At 40.0% G+C, this 12,199-nt stretch overlaps 1 protein-coding gene and 1 long non-coding RNA gene across 6 annotated transcripts in view; both read left to right on the top strand.

The window, feature by feature from the left end:
- Map2k5 (mitogen-activated protein kinase kinase 5) overlaps positions 1–12,199 on the top strand; it is a 255,818-nt gene that overhangs the window by 179,795 nt on the left and 63,824 nt on the right. The gene's annotated exons all lie outside the window — the stretch shown is intronic.
- Positions 764–3,720, top strand: LOC150046310 (uncharacterized). Its single transcript, XR_016539659.1, has 3 exons — positions 764–840; positions 1,357–1,557; positions 3,524–3,720. It is a non-coding gene; the product is annotated as an uncharacterized LOC150046310 (long non-coding RNA).

Below are 12,199 nucleotides of genomic sequence, written 5' to 3'. Positions count from 1 at the left end.
AGAAAGGGGAGAGAGATGAGAGAAAAGAGCTAGGAGAACATATATCAGTTTGGAGGGGTGAATGTAGCAGAGACCAGATGCAGAAACAGGGCTAGAAGACATTCTGACTCCCTCTGAGGTGACTGGGAGCCAATCTGAAGCTGAAAGGAATTGCATGTGAAGATCTCTGTCCTGCAGTTAGTTGACATACATCCTCCAAGAGCTTCTTGAGTCTGACTAAGCACATACTAGGACATTTTCTAGACTTCTTGAGAAGTTGTCCTGGTCAAATGAGTCAAAGCCTAAGAGCACATTGAAAAATATTAGGTGATAAACAAGAGCAAGGTAATAGTAGTGTTATTTATATTTCCAGAAAGTACTGCAGGGATTTATATAACTCTGAAAATATATGACCATGTCTTATGCCAGGTAGGACAAAATGAATTACTTTTCTGATCCCACAGAGCTTTCCCTTACAGTCCTTTTCTTTGGAGTTAAATTTATCATTCACAATCACAATGATAATATATAGAGTATATAGGGTTCTATACAAAATCTAGTCCTTTTTTTAAAAATCCGGTATCTGGGGACTACCCTACCAGTTTTCTGAATGATCGGATTAGCCTAGAATTTGGATTGAAGTTTAAAGCAGTAAGCCTGGAATCTGGCCTTCTTAAACTCCACGGTCAGATAATTTTCACTACCCTTCCCCTCTCCCTCCCCATATTATTGGTACAGTCTGCCTACTACTTGGAATTCTAGAATTTCAGAGTGTGATGCGGTCCTACAATGATCCAGTTGTTTGTTTACAAGGAAGGAAATGGGAGCCTATAACCATTAAATGACTCACACGATTACCAGGTACTCAACAGCAGGGTCAGACTGTCTCCCACTCCCACTCAGTTCAGTGGTCTTTACTGTGTAGAAAATGGTGGAAGGAAAAAGGAAAATAAGGCACCCATAGGTTTTGAGCACAAATGGCCATCCTTATTTTATATTCCCATCCATTCATGTTCTACCTCCAACTGGTATGTCTACAGAGATGGAAATTACTGTCCCTGTGTGCTCTGTGCCTGCTAGGTTATTGCTGACTGGATGCGGATCCCTGGAGGGAAGTGGTCCTGGATAGTAGCAGAAGCAGCAGCAATGACTTTTTTTGTGCACCATTGTTTTACTCATCACCTTAAGCAAAGAACACGGGTAAATTCAAGTTAGAGACTCATTGGCATCCAAGTTAAAAAAGGGGGCAGACCTGGCCAAGGTTTGAACACAGATGACTTTTTAGATGTATAACAATTCTGGATTGATGCCTAAGGTCTTGGGGAATTCTTCCTCAACTAAAATGTTAATGATGCTATGAACCCAATCTTTCTTTAGTGTCAATAAAACAGACAAGCTAAGTTCACTGAAAAATCAATGAGAAGGAGCAAAGAGCTGATGTGATTTAGGACTGGAAATTGCCAGAATACACCAGAAGGAAAGAAGACCGTGGGGACCACTTGGAACCCAGTTTATATACAGAGTCAAGTTGTTACCTCCATGGAATTGTGGGAAACCAACGCAACCAATTAGAACCAAGTATGGACTCTGTTGGGCTGTACCATCACTGGTCTATCTATAGATGTGACCTTGGGGACTATGACCATCAGAAGAAAGAGCTAGGGGTGAAATAGCCTGAGGGAAGGAGTTGTGGGCCTATAGGCTGGGAGGTTGGTGGGGGGAGGAGATCAAAGAGGCTAATGAAGCTTGTCTTGTTTTGTTCTCTGTTCAGAAATAGGTTACAGTGATGGCTCTGAACGTGAGGAGACCTTTAAGTTTGGTCTAAACAAAATATCATACATGAAATACATACAACATAAAGTTCCCAGCTAGAGGCCTCCCTCCAGCCTTGGGTCTTTGGACAACTCCATGCTTCCTTGGAATAACACTGGCCTAGAAAGATAATCAGAGGTAGCAAATGACATGGCCAACGAATTAAGTCATTGTCAGCGTGTAGATTCTACCCAGAATGTGCACAAAATAACCTGACTTCTAGTTCTTGCATTTCTTACTAGGTCTTTGACCTTTCTTTTCAGACCTCAGTCTCTACTTGAGAGGTGATGAAGGGCTCCTGAGTCAGTGATTTGCAGAATGATAGGAAGACAGCACATAGAATAGAGGAGAATCCACACAGTCATTCCCATACATGTATACAGGCACATTTTTTAAAATACATCTAAATAATATTCTAAAGGTCATTTGGTAAAGAGAATTTGAAAAATGCCAGGCCATCTGTGTTACCCCTCCTCTCACTGAGTACTCTCTGTTAGATTTTATTGAAACCCAGTTTACCCATATCAGAGTACAAAGAAATCAACAGACTAAAACAAAGATCCACGTACAATTCTTTTTCATTCTAGATCTATGAGTTCTTTCCTTCCATCTACTTTGAATTTTATTCATAGTCAAGCCAATGGTACTGTTAATTAACAAAATTGGGTGTGACTTTTTTTCAGATTCTTTTTCTCCTTAGCACATAATGAACAACATAGTGACTAAAATTGAAACTTAAGAACTCAGCAATCTAATAATGTCACATATGTGGTGGTTTAAAATATATATATACCAATACATGGTGCTTAGACCAATGAAACAACCTTTTATGCAATACCTAGAAACATCTGAGAGGTAGAGGGGAGAACATGTCTCAGAAAAATCTGTGGATCCTTGGAAGGTGGGTGGTTTGAGCAAAACTCTAGGTAGCTCTGTTTTGTCCAAACCCTGGGTAACATTTAGAAGAAAATGCAAATTCTGTATAGATTTTAGCCCTCTTACTAGGTTTCGGGGAGTTTAAGTACATTTTTAAAGGATTTTTTAAAACTTTGAAGTTCTTATGGACCTGCAAGTATATCTTTAATCATCTTTTGGGTTTTAGAGTCTAGTATTGTGTCTAGTACTAGATAAAGTACTTGATAAGTATATAAAATTAATGAAATAGCTTTTTCTTTTTCCTTTTCTTTTTCTTTCTTTTTTTTTTTTTTTTTTTTTTTTGGTGCTAGTTCTGGTGCTGTCCCTGGACTTTTGTGCTCTGCTACTTTGAGCCTCAGCTCCATTTCTGGCTTTTTGGTGCTTAATTGGAGATAAGATCATCGGATTTGTATCCTCATCCTTAGATCTCACTATCCTCCTGAGTAGTTAGGATTACAGACCTGAGCCACTGGCACCTGGGTTCAGGTTTACTTTAAAAAAAAAAAAAAATGTTGTAGGGCCAGGAGTTTGACCTAGCAGTAGAGTGCTTGCCTAGCATGCACAAAGACCTGGGTTTGATTCCTCGGTACCACATATACATAGAAAAAGCTGGAAGTGGTGCTGTGGCTCAAGTGGTAGAGTGCTAGCCTTGAGGAAAGCCCAAGTACAGTGTGTTCAGGCCCTGAGTTCAAGCCCCTAGACTGGCAAAAAAAAAAAAAATGTTGAAAGATAATTTTGTAATTTAAAAAAATCAACTTACAGCTCTCCATTAATCATCTTTCCCCTTTCTTCTGTATCCCATAATACTCTGCTCCAGCATTATTATATAAAGGACAGGCACTGCTGAAGAGATGTGCAGTTACCTTTGAAGAAGCTGAGGGTTTTCACTGTCAGGAAGGTAGAGCTGAGAGTGCAGAGTTAGGCAGAAGACAGTAGTTGCTCTTCACCAGATGAATTCTGACAATTCAGTCAGCAGGAGATTCAAGGATCAGATAGAGATGGAAGGTATTTGTATGTCAGGGGAAAAGATCTTTCTTGCCTGAATTCAGTTCACATACAGGATACTGAACCTAAATATAAAGATTTCTCAGAAACCTCAAAGTAGATTTACTTTATGACCCTGCCATATCATGATGGTGCATATGTCCGAAGGAATCTGAATTGATGTATAAAAAAGATGTCTGTATATCCATGTTTATTGTACCACTGTTCACAATAGCCAAACTGTGGAGTGACCCGAGGTGTCTAAGAACAGAGGAAGGAAATAAAGTACATATATGTCATGAAATACTAGACAACCATATGAAAAATTAAATCATATATTTACAGAAAATGAATAGATTTGGAGACCATCATTTTGAGCAAGATAAACCAAACTTACAAAACCAAGTATTTGTTTTCACTTATATGTAGAAGCTCGACCTAAGAGACAGACATACATACATACATACATGCAGCATAATTGTAACTATGGGACTATTTAGGAAGGTAGGCGAAGAGGAGAAGGAAAAGAAATATGGAAAGTGAATGACTTTGGAATCATTACATAAAGATCCTGTCTGAAAGTTGTTAACCAACAGAGATTCAGTTTGGGAGGTAGAGAATGTGAACTAATACCTGGTCTCTCAGGCAGCTGTCCGAGGAAAAATGAACTCAGAGTAGTCTGTATTACATAAAAGCATAGTCCTGCTTGGGTTTTGTAGAACCTGATCCAGCAAGAGACTTTTGGCTTTCTTCTTAGTAGGCATCTTGTCCCTTCAGCAATAATTCCTGGATTCCTTATGGCACCCCACTTCTACTATAAAGGGGTCTTGAACTTAGGACCTCAGGATGGTCCCTAAGCTTTTGTGCTCAAGACTAGAACTCTAGTACTTGAGCCATAGCTCCATTTTATGGCTTTTTTTTTTTTTTTAAAGTTAATTGGAGGTTAGAGGCTCATGGACTTTCCTGCCCAGGCTGGCTTTGAACTCTCAATCCTCAAATCTCAACCTCCTGAGTGGCTTGGATTATTGACATAAGCCACCAGTGCCCATCTTATAAGACTTTTATCTCCAGTTAACCACAAAATAAAAACACCAGAAGTAACTCAAATGATAACATGCCAGCTTTGAATGAGAAAGCTAAGGGGCAGTGCCCAGAATCTGAGTTCTAGCCCTGGTACCAGCACAAACAATAGAGTGGATTTCTACATTGGGAAAGAATTGGGCTAGTTGGCCTTCAACATTGCTCTGGATTCTATGGCATGGGAAAGATATAGCTAAAAGAGATCCAAACTAAATGTCAGCTCCAAAAAACTCCCTCCAGGTATTTTGACACATTAAATTTGTTTGATCATATGGAGTGAAGTACTCAACAGACCTTCCTCAGAAAAAGCAATACTTCCTTCTGCCACCTTTTCTCTCTAAAAAATCTCTCAACTGATAGCCTTAAATTGAATTCTGAAATAAGGCCATTCTTTTTTGGAACAAGGAAAGGAAAAAAGATTAACACAGTGAACATCAAACCTTTTCTTTGAAAAGAAGGGACTTAGTGAATTCCTTGGCCTGATCTTAATACTACTAAGATTCATTTTGTAATTTACATTATTTTGAATTATAATTCTAAGCTCTTGCTTTGGTTACAAAACTCAAGTCACAAGATTAAAATGTCCATTTCCTGGAGAAGGATTTCCCTGCCTCCTAGGCTTGTCTGTATGGTAGGAGACGAGCTATGTCAGTTTTAAATACATGAAGGGTAAAGGAATATAGACTGGGCATGCAGGTCCTTTTTTATTTTTTTCCTGACAACTGACTGGCAGACCCAGCAAATGAATAATGTTGTACCATACCTTGATGCTGCAGCTGTTGTAGTTTGTATGAAAATGCATTGTCCTTGTTACTCGGGAGACAGTGGGAGCCAAGTAGTCTAATTTATGGCCAGGATGTTTTCTTGGTCCCATCTAGGCTATGCCCTCTTCTAGGCATCCTAGATCTTTTCTTTTCCATACAGTTGTTGCTAAATTCAGAAATAACTCATTTTTACTTTTTAAAACTGTTCATTCTTGGCCAAGGCACTGGTGGCTCATATCTGTAATTCATGTGGGATACAAGGATCCCAGTTCAAAACTAGCCCGGGTAGGAAAGTCAGTGAGTCTCATCTCCAATTAACCATCAAAACACAAGATGTGAAGTTGTGGCCCAAGTTGAAAGTGTACCAACCTTGAGTGGAAAAGCTAAGGGACAGTACCCTGGCCCTGAGTTCAAGCTCTGGTACTGGCACAAAATTTTAAATTAAAAGAATCTAAGCGGTCATTCTTGAATCTAGCATCCCAGCTAGAGTCAGAGATGGGGGCCAGAAAGTGTGAGTGCATGGATCTTAGTGTGGGAACCAGTGGCATTCATGTTCCCATTGAGAAGCTGCCTGCTCAGCTGTCTTGTGACTTACCTTTGTTTTAGATCCCATACATGATAGGCCAGTAAATTCAACAAGCATGAAAACTTGAACGAGGCTAATGAATAGGAGACATGGAATAGCACAGGTGAATTATGCTTATATTAGAAGCAATGTATAGTACCCATTTATCTTGTCTCATATTTCATTCAGTAAAAATATCACCCTATCTATGTTTTTTCAGGGGAGGGTGTGCTGGTCCTGGGGTATAAACCTAGGGCCTGCATGCTGTTTTGCTCAAGGCTAGCCCTGTACCACTTGAGTCATAGCTCTACTTCTGGCCTTTATGGTATTAATTAGAAATAAAAGTTTCACAGACTTTCTTTCCCAGGCTACCTTTGAACTCTGATCCTTAGATCTCAACCTCCTGAGTAACTAGAATTATAAACATGAGCCATCAGCACCCAGCTTTTTTATTATTTCATTGAAGTTATTTAGCCGAGCACAATGGTTCACACCTGTAATCCTAGCTACTCAGGAGGCTGAGATCTGAGGATCACAGCTCAAAGCCAGCCCAGGCACAGTGAGACTCTTATCCCAATTAATCAATAGAAAATGGCAAGTGAGGCAATGGCTCAAGGGTAAAGCGGTAGCCTTGACCTGAAGAGCTCAGGGACAGCGCCCAGTCCTAGGAGTAGGGCAATAGCCTTGAGCTGAAGAACTCAGGGACAGAACCCAGGTCCAGAATTCAATCGCCATTACCCACCAAAAAAACAGTTATTTGGAAACATGTTAGCAAAACAAGTCAAGTTACAAAGCTTGTAGAAGTGATTGTTATCGGTCACTGAAGGCTTATGTGTGTGGTTTGGATCCTTTGTTTTTGCAAGTTGTGGGAAATTGGAGATGGTATATTACCTATTGTTTAGCACCTAGAACAGTGCTGTGCCACTACCATTTCTCCCTTGCTTCTCTCTGGCTTCAGTGAGTCTTTGAACTTCTCGAGATAATCTCATCACTTTATTGACACTAGTCCTGGCCTAGGAGAGAAGAGGAGACCTATGAGGCTACTCAAGAGGCTGAATTCCAAGAGTCTTCCTGATTCCCCAAGTGTGTTTTCCTAGCAGGCTGTCTCCCAACAAGCATCAAGCCAGGCTGTATCCTTGACCTTGGACACTTCTCACTATGAGCCTCAATTTCCTTAATAGCAAAGTGAGTAGACTGAACGATAGCATATCTAAAGGTTCATTCCATTTGAAATATTCCTTAGGTCATACTTCTTCATTTAGAATTTGATAATCTACTTTGCCATAATTCCTGATTATGTTGGCTTTATAGCTTAATGCATCAGATTTTTCAAGAGAGTCTTTTGCAAAATAGCTATAATTCCTAAAATTTAAAATTAAGAAAGGGAGAAGGGAAGAAGGTAGAAGAGTGTTTGACTCTGAAGGCTAGAATGATGCCAATAGCATAACAAATGAAAATGATATTCTTTAGAAAAAAATTCTTACCATACAGTGTGGTTTTGTTTCTTTTATCTTTTTAAGAGAAAGTAACATAAGCTTGAAAAACAGTAAGTATGTAAAGAGAAAATTTGTCAACTGATATTGGAAGATCTGACCTAGGTCACACATAAATCTCCCAGACAAGCGCTGCAAGACAAGCTATAATTTTCAGGGAGTAAAAGAGAAAATGAAAACCATAGCTGGTGTCTTCTCTAAGTTACACAGGTGAATTCACTCTCATTTTCTGATGGTGTCTCTAAATATAATGAAAAGGAGCTAGAAGCAAGGTCTGTTTTTACCATTGTAGGTAAAAAGTACCTTCCTTTATAGAGGAAAAAGCATGAGGCGAAACTTTCAGAATTGCTTTAGTCATCAACATAGTTGACTGTTTCCTTTCCAGGATCATTTTCCAAAGTCGTAAGTCATGATCTAGGGACTTTTCTAATTGCCAACCTGTGGCAAGTGGTCCTGCAAAGAAATATATGGTAAATGTTAATATAACAACAGCAAGACCTCACTGGTCTTTATGATTGCCTTTTTCTTCCTCCAGTATTGGCATTTGAACTCATGCTTCCCATATACTAGACAGATGCTCTACTGCTAAGTTACACCTCCAGTCCTGGGTTTTATATATAAACTTATGTTTTCTGCTGGTATTGCGCCTGGTCAGCAATCCACCTATTTTAGGCTTCCCATCATTGCTAGAATGACTGGCATGGGCCCATTTGTGGGTTGAAAAGGGGATCTCATAAATATTTTTGCCACAAACCACAGTCCTCCCGTTATTAGTCTTCTAAATAGCTAGGATTACAGGCACGAGCCACTGGCACCTGGCTTATAGATGCCTTTTATGATGTCATTCTCCCCCATTTAAACAAATAAGGCACTCTTACATCTGAATGGGAGATAAGTCTTAGTTAGTATGGCTTTAAATCTTGGATCTAATGGCTGACCAAAGGAGAAGAGCTGTGCCTAGAAGAGAGGGAGAGAAGAGGTTCATCTAATTTGCATATCAAAACACTACTAATTCTAGAGACTGATTAACAAAGACTATTTCTGTAGCAATTATTATTCTGTTTATTGTCCCAAAGTACTAGTAAGACATGGAAACCACCCCTCACAAGCAAAATGTATAAGCAGGAATGTGAGGCTGGACAAGTTAGTTATGAACAGCATTTCATATGTGGCAGGGTGCAAGCAATCCATCAGTCCTAACAATATTATTGTGTTCCTCTGAACTCTGCTCTCACAGCCAGGCATTTGGAAGGCAGAACTAGAATAAAGATGGGTGTTCATGAAGCTAACATTTTATATTGAATACCTTTCGTACCACTTTTAATGTGCTATAAAACTATGGGCTTCGCTTTTTCATGAACTGTGTGCAAAAGCAGAGGCAGTGACTAGGGATTGACTTTGTTTGGGTTTGTTTTATGGTTACTGCACCCGTGTAGTAATGTGATCTTGAAAAAGGTAAACAACAAAGCGTTTAGCAATGAAAAATATGCCTAATATAAATAGTCAACTGCCTAGCAGTTCAGAATTTGAAAAATATGACTGTGGTATTAAATTTTCTGGTGGAATTAACAGAGGAACAGAATACAGCCTTTAAGGCAATATATCTGAGAGAAGGAAAGAAGATAATACATCTAACTCTATGGTCTATGTGGCATTCATATAACGGAAAGCACAGTAGCTTTATTTAATTGAGAAAATGAATCAATTACAATGATGTCGCATCATCAGATTCTTGTGAAATAGAAGATATAAGTCACTGCATTGGGTAACAGTGTTAAAAAGTAATTGAGTATCTTAAGCATTTTGAATCAATTTCAGGTATAGACAGTGCTACCTTAATACAAAATTTATGAAGGTGATTTCATGTAATATGTTACTATCATTTTGTGCAATAAAACCTGGTAAAAACACGTCTTTCCACAAACCTGGGCCAAACAGAATAGTTATAACAAAATAAAAATGGCTTTGATTGCTTCTTCCCTGTCTACTGTAGTATAAAAAGCAAGTGTTAAAATAGTGTAATTTTAAGCTGTCTCTGTGTTGCTCTACTTTTAACCCACAGAGAATCTTTAGGGTCTTTAGGAAAGCTCAAGTTACTGGGACAGTGTCTCATAAACCATTTCTTTTTTTATTTTTTTGCCGGTCCAGGGGCTTGACCTCAGGGCCTGGGCATTATCCTTGGGCTATCTCAAGGTTAATGCTCTACCACTTGAACCATAGCACCACTTCCAGCTTTTCCTGTGTATGTATTACCAAGGAATTGAACCCAGGGCTTCATGCATGCTAGGCAAGGTCTCTACCACTAGGCCACACTCCCAGCCCTCATAAACCATTTCTAATTTATGTATGAATGTGTGTGTGTGTGTGTGTGTGTGTGTGTGTGGTGCCTGTACCAGTAATGGAGCTCCACTTCCAACATTTTGCTGGTTAATGGGAGGTAAGAACTCTCCTATTGAAGTAGAAACATCCGACTATGTCTGGGGGGGGCACAAAGACCTGTGCTTAGAAAAACAAATACATAAATGTGTCATATCAATGGAGTTACTTGGGTTTTTCAACATTGTCCTTAAGATAGTGGTGGTGAACAGCTCTGCCTCCTCTCATAATGTGGATCTTTACCTGTGAAGTCTTGTCTGGAAATTTCCTTGGCTTGAAGACGTAGAAGGAGCAGTGATTCAAGTACCACTGAACAAAAACTATCAGGGTAGACTTCCTTGTCTGGGTTCAGTAGGGCAGTGGAGGCAATGCATGGGAGACATAAACAGTTGAGATAGTGTACGGAAAAGCACCTTTTCAAGCTCTCAGGAGCCAGGCGTGGTGACACACACCTATAATCTTTTTTTTAATTGTTACTATAACGGTAATGAACATAAGTCATGTAGAGTACATTTTTTGGGGGACAGTGTCACCCCTTCCCTCACTCTCTTCCAGTTTTTCCTTCCTGTTCCCCCCACCACACATAAGTTGTATAGTGTCTCACAGTGTCTAATAAGTACCACTGCTACATTTGTTAACCCTTTGTCCCTCCATTTCTGTGTGCCACCTTACATTTGCAAAGACAGATAAACAAGCCAATACGAAAACAAAATTAAAAAATAACAATGAAATAGCGGTGGCTTACGCCTGTAATCCTAGCTACTCAGGAAGCTGTGATCTGAGTGAGGATCAAGGCTCAAAGCCAGCCTGACCACTAAAGGCCATGAGACTCTTACCTTCAGTTAACTACTAGAAAACTGGAAGTGGGGTTGAGGCTCAAGGGGAGGGTTGTAGCCTTGAACTGAAGAGCTCAGGGACAGCCCAGGCTCAGAGTCCAAGCCCCACAACCGACAAAAATATAGATATAGATGGATGGATAGATAGATAGATGTCAATGAAGGACAATCTTCTTGTTTCCATTTGCTGGAATTCATTTTGATAAATATTGTTTTATATGATCAGCTGCACATAGACATTGTATCTTTGAATTTCTCTCTCCTAATCCTATCCTCCTTTGGTCTCACTGACACACCTGTACTCAGGAGGCTGAAATCTGAGGATTGAGAATCGAAGCCAGCCCAAGCAGGAAAGTCTGTGAGACTCTGTGTTCAATAAACTGTAAGAAGCTGGAGCCAGGCACCAGTGGCTCACACCTGTAATCCTAGCTACTCAGGAGATTGAGATCTGAGAATTGGGGTTCAAAGCCACCCAGGCACAAAAGTTTGTGAGACTCTTATCTCTAATTAACCACCAGAAAACTGGAAGTGGCGCTATGGCTTAAGTGGTAGAGCACTAGCCTTGAGCTGAAGAGCTTAGGGACAATACCCAGGCCCAGAGTTCAAGCCTCATGACCGACCAAAAAAAGAAAAGCTGGAAGTGGCACTGTGGCTCAAGTGGTACAATGATCATCTTGAGCCCCAGAGTTCAAGATATAAGACTGCAAAAAAGAAAAAGCTGAGCCGAGCCATAGGAGGTTGAGACTTAGAGTGGAGATTTCAAGGCCAGCATGGGCTACATAGTAAGACTGTTTTGAAAACAAAATCTCACTCGGGCATCAGATGGAAGGATGCAGAAGTGTATAAACAAAGCTGATGCTTTCGACAAGCTGACAGTCTAAAAGGCCTCTATACCAGCATTGATTATCATGCCAAGCGTAAATGTATACAAATCCCATTGTTTTTAAATGATGTGATGATGCTCTAAGACAGATGGTATAGAAAAAGGAGTTCTAAAGAAGTTTTGTACCGTATAGCTGGTCCTATGTATTCTAGCCCACCCCATCTCCTGGGAGGCCTAAGTTATGTAGACCTGTGAGACCAGTGATTGTCAACCCTGCATACATGAGGGCGCTTGTACAAGTCAAGTACTTTTAAAAGTAGCATTAGCTGCTGAGAATGAATGTGGCTTAGTGGTAGAGCGTTAGGCAAGCACTAGCATGCATGAAGCCCTGGGTTTGATTTCTCAGTATCATATAAACAGGAAAAGTCAAAAGTGGCACTGTGACTAAGGGGTAGAGCACTGGCCTTGAGCAAAAGAAGCTCAGAGACAGTGCCCAGGCGCTGAGATCAAGCCCAGGACTGGTGAAAAGAAAAAGTGCCAAAAGGGTATCAATGTCTGTGAAGTAATGTACC

This window comes from Megascapheus bottae, chromosome 25 (assembly GCF_031878675.1).
Source record: "Megascapheus bottae isolate mThoBot1 chromosome 25, mThoBot2.hap1, whole genome shotgun sequence".
Lineage (NCBI taxonomy): Eukaryota > Metazoa > Chordata > Mammalia > Rodentia > Geomyidae > Megascapheus > Megascapheus bottae.
The sequence above is the reverse complement of the archived record's forward strand: the minus strand, read 5'-3'. Positions and strand labels throughout refer to the sequence as shown.